The following is a 5274-nucleotide window of genomic DNA, read 5'->3' on the forward strand; positions in this document are numbered from 1 at the left end:
TGGCATCTTTGTCTCTCAGAAGCACTCTGGGCATACTTTTTCCAACACAGATCGGGTTGTCCTCGGAGCAGTAGATCTTTTGTAATTTTTGGAAGAATTACCCCTCAGGATCTCATATTTTCTGATGCGTTTAAAAATTGCAGTGCTTTTACTCTCCATTTTTATCGCTACTACATGGACGTACGATTGGTTGTTGCATGTTGACCTCGTTTCTATCATACAGCCCTGCTAAATTCAGTGATTAGTTTTAGACACTAGTTTGGACTAATGGAATTTTCAAGATAGACGTTAACGTAGTCTTCGAATAAAGATCGTTTTACTTCCTCTTTCCAATATAAATTCCATTTGTGTTTGCTTGTGTGTTTGTTTTCACTGATCACACTGGACAGAGGGACCTCTGGGTGCCCTCCTTTCATGGGTGGTAGTTCTGTTCCTGCAGACAGTAAGGAGAACTTCTGGAAGGTACATGTTTGCTCCTTCTGCGCCACCCTGGTAAAACCCGCCCCGGAGTTCTTCATCTACATCATCCCCATCCGATTAAAAATGGGACTAGGCTACTGAATGCATCTGGTCCATTCACTGGAATCTTGGGAGCCTTGTCAGTCTGGATCACTGAACAGAGTTGGACATTGGGGGAAAGGCAGTAGGATGGAAGAGTGGATTGTCTTCCAAGAACACGAAAGAAATATGTCAGAGGGGACGGTGAGGATTCTTATTTCCAAAGACACGTAAACATGGCCATATCCACTTGGAAGGATTTTAGATATATACAACTCAATATTTTTTCCTAGGAAGAAAAATACCGTGGTAATTTAGGAGACATTCCAAACACTGGACAATAGTGGAGACTGAAAAAAGACAGAATGGGCCATTGAATCAGGGTGACTGTGGGACCCAGATTCGGGAAACACCCTATCCCTGCCATGCAAGGACGAAGGCGGCGTCCTTGTGTTCTGGTGCAGGAGAAAGAAAAGAAATCAAAGCCAGGTAGCCGAAGACAGCGAGCCGGAAGAGGACTCTTCTGCATCCGACAACGAGCAGGGTGGCGAATAATTGCAGCAGAAATCCAGGGAGATTAGCTTTGGCCACTGAAAAATGGTCACCTTTGTAGGGACAACGTATGACACCAGAAGGCACACCCATTGCGACAGTGGTGAAAATAAAACCACAGTGTGCATCTGCGTGTGTGTGTGTGTGTGTGTGTGTGTGTGTGTGTGTGTGTGTTTTCTGATGGTGTGGAGGGAGGGAAGGAAGGGTGGGGGTGTGCTCAGTGAGGGAGATGGGGTCCTGCAGGGCTCGCCTGCCCCTCAGTGCTGAGGAAAATGCACTTGGCTCAGTGTCCTTCAGCCCACAGCCCATCTGAGGAAATGGGAGACCCCTGGCCCCATTCAAGGACCCAGCAGCTGCTGCTGCTTGAGCTTCTGGAAGAAGCTTCTGCTAAACTCATGTAAGTGCTGAGGATAATGGCCCAAGGAGGTGGCCTTGATCCAAGTCAGGAAGCCTGCAAAGAGCCCCTTGGTGCTGGACTCCTCCAGGATTCTCCTCCTCCTCTTCTGGAGCAGCAGCCAGGGGGAGTCGACCTGTGCTGGCCTCTCTCTCAGAGCCTCCTCTGTGCCCAGCGCGACAGACCTGGTGCTGAGTCTTCACCACCTTGAAGGGCAGGGCCAGGGTGGCTGCCACCGTCCCAGAGATGGTGCCAGCCACAAAGCCAATGCCCATAGAGCGATGTCTGGTCCTTTGGCTTGGGGCCACTCAACCAGATCTTAATCAACTACTAGATGAACCAATAGAGGTTCTGAGAAGGGCCCGTCCTGTCGGGCCATAGGCCCCCCAACCTAGCCACAGAGGGAGTGCCAGCCGCCGAGAGCCACTGGGGCCTGCACAGAGGTGTCCAATTCCAGACAGGACGCCTGCTGCGCCTGTAGCTTTGTCCTCACCACTTCCAGGGCGCTGACCACTGTCAGGGTACCCACGCGGGCCAGAGTGCCAGCCACCATGTGGACATAGAGGTCAGAGCTCAAGGCTTGGCTGCACAGGCAGGTCTTGAGTTGGTCATAGGTGGTGAAGTCGATGGCAGTGGCTGGCACCACCATCACCCAGGTGGCTGGGAGGCCGCTCCACAGGGTGCTGGTGCCCTGGTGCCACACAAGCTTCACGAGGCATCCATGGTGCCCGAGGAAAATCGGGTGGGATCCTGCAACCATGGGGCACAGCGCGCACCATGTGGGCACCGGGACGGGAGCTCCAGGACTCCATTGCCGTGCAGGAGACACTTGGGCGATTCGCTGTAGGAGACGCTCCAGAGCCTAGAGAGGGAGGCTTCAGTTTGGGGGCCACCGAGGGGCGCCGGGATTGCATACGCACCTTCACCATGTCCAGGGGCGTCCTGAAGAGAGAGGGGACCACTGCTCCAGTGCCCTGGGCCACCATTTGTTGGAGAGGGCTAATGCCACCGGGGCCATGGTCAGCCATCCTGTCGTCTCCATCCAGGAACCCGGCCCCTAGGGGCTCCAAGGCTGGCCAGTGCAGGGTTTGCGAGCATCAGTGTTCTATTGTTTACTTGATCCTCTGTCCCAAAGCAAACTCACTGCCATTGATTTGAGGCCAACTCATAGCAGCTAACACAGGACAGGGTAGAACCGCCCTAGTGACGGTATGTCTTTGCCGGAGTAGAAAGCCTGGTTGTTCTCCCTGTAGAGATAGATCTCCACAGAGCACGATTCTCAAGGCAGACCAGCTTTACAAGTTAAGCCAAGCTTCGGTTTGGTTTTAAGAAGACTTCAGGGCATATTTTGTTTTAAGGTTTAAATATTATGTCGAGGCAATTGTTTCAGAGGTTCAGCCAGCCTTCATGGCTTCAGAAATTGTACATTTCATGAGATTGTGAAATTTTGTTCTGTATTTTCACTCTTTTGATCAGAATGTTCAGTAAAGGTAGGCAAGCCCTGTGCAACTGTTCTGGTGTCCTGGCTAGGAAGGCAGTTGCTCACGAGGCCGTTAGCCACACATTCAAACGCTGTGGTTCTTTACTGTCTTTTTTTTTTAATGGACTTTTGAGAACTTGATGTATATTCTTCATATAAATCATTTGTTGCATATGTGGTTTGTGAATATTTTCTTCCCTGTGTACCAAATCTTTTCATTCTCTCCACAGAGTCCTTTGCAGTGTCAAATTTTAATCTATATACAATTAAATTGATCAATTTTGCATGTGTGTGAATCCTGTTTTGGTGTCAATTTTAGGAATGTTTGCAACCAATTTTCTCCTTGTTTTTGTGTGAGAGTTGTATAGGGTTTCACTTTGATCTAATTTGTATTAATTGTTACGTGGGCTGTGTGTAGGTTGAAGTTTATTCTTTTCCCAGTGGATGTCCTTCCCTCAGACTGCTGTGGGCCCTGTGTCAAAAATAAGTTGAACATATTTGCATTGGTCAATACATGAGACCCTCTGCTCTATATTTGTATATGTACATCTCCAACTTAAACATTGGCCAGAGAGGTTCCTCCATTTTTTTTCCTCCGCAAAATTGTGCCAGCCATTGTAAACCTCATCACTTGTCATATACATTTTAGAATAAACATGTCTATATCTATAAAAATATTTGCTAAGATTTTGATACACATTGCTTTAAATCTTTAGATTACATTTTTTGTGGGGCTGGGGGGGGGTAGAGATTGATATCTTTTCTATGCTGAGTCTTCCAATCCATAATGGCATGTCTCTCCATTCATTTAGGACTTCAATTTTTTCATTTAGGATTCTGATTTGTTTGCATTAGCATATTATCATATATATCCTATTTGTGCTTTCTTATATTTATAGCTGTTTCATTTTCTTTGGAGCAATTGTAAATCATGTTGTGCTTCTAATTTATAATTCCACATATTTGTTGCTGCTGTATAGATATGATAGCTTTTTGTAAGTTTTACTTGTGTCTTTTGTATCCTGCAACTTGACCAAATCCACTTATTAATTCTAGCTTTAGTTTTAGATCTCTTGGGATTTTCTATGTAGACAATCATGTCGCCTAAGAATAGGGGCAGTTTTATAAGAGGACTTTAAAGTGTTCATGGAAAATAGAATTAAAAGATCAGGAATTTTCCCACCAGCTTTTATTGTATTTATTGACTGATTGATTACTAATCATTTTATAGGGACCTCTTACAGATAGCATAACATTTCATAGTTCAATCACATCAATCAATATTGTACAATTGCTACCACAATCAGTTTCAAAACATTTTCTTTCTTCTTGAACTCCTTGATACCAGCTCTCCTTTAGTCCCTCCCTCCCCTCCCCTACTCCCCAGGAACCTTTATATATGTGTGTATTTATATATATATAATATTTGGCATATCTTACACTATCCAATATATCCATTCACATACAATTCTATTGTTTTCTCCCCTCCAGTGGGTTTAGGCAATCATCAATGCTATCAGCTCCCCTTTCCCCCCTCCTCCACCCCCCTCTTCCCTACCCTCAGGGAATCATTACTACCACTACTATTTCTGGAGAGTTACCTTTCTTGGCTTTCATGCACTGCACAATCTTAATTATACAAATAAACATACACAGGTCTAACAAGATTAATGATGTTAAACAAAGACCATAATAGTAAGGGGAGGAAATAATAAAGAACTAGAGGATAGTTATGTGTTTCATCAGTGCTATACCGCAGCCTGGATATATCATCCCTTCCATGTGGGCCTTCTGGGAGGGACTGTCCAATTATCTTACAGGTGGGTTTTGGGTCTCCTCTTTGTCCATGGTCCTGCACTTCATTTTGATTGCTTGTTTCTGAACTTCTGTTACCTATTCCTGTCGACATCTCCTGATCACACCGCCTGGTGTGCTTCTTGCATGTGTACTTTGTTACATCCCTGTTAGATGGCCACTTGCTTAACTTTAAGCCTTTAAGACTCCAGATGCTATAATTAAAAAAAAAATCATTTTAGTGGGGGCTCATAAAACTCATTACAATCCATACATACATCCATGTGTCAAGCACATTTGTACATATGTTGCCATCATCATTTTCAAAACATTTCTTTCTACTTGAGCCCTTGGTACCAGCTTACCATTTCCCCCCTCCCTCTCCCACTATCTCTCCCTCATGAACCCTTGATAATTTATAAATTATTATTTTTTCATGTCTTACACTGAAGGATCAGACACTATAAATTTTTTTTCTATACGTACATCAATTGTGTAAAGCACATTTGTACATTCAATTCCCTCATCATTCTCCAAACATTTGCTCTCCACTTAA

At 45.0% G+C, this 5274-nt stretch overlaps 1 pseudogene; it reads right to left on the reverse strand.

Annotated features, from left to right (window-relative positions):
• Positions 1-1388: 1388 nt before the first annotated feature.
• Positions 1389-2472, reverse strand: LOC101643675 (annotated as a pseudogene).
• Between the last annotated feature and the right edge of the window lie 2802 nt (positions 2473-5274).

This window comes from Echinops telfairi, unplaced genomic scaffold (assembly GCF_000313985.2).
Source record: "Echinops telfairi isolate 266 unplaced genomic scaffold, ASM31398v2 ScPeMD7_7472;HRSCAF=8510, whole genome shotgun sequence".
NCBI lineage: Eukaryota > Metazoa > Chordata > Mammalia > Afrosoricida > Tenrecidae > Echinops > Echinops telfairi.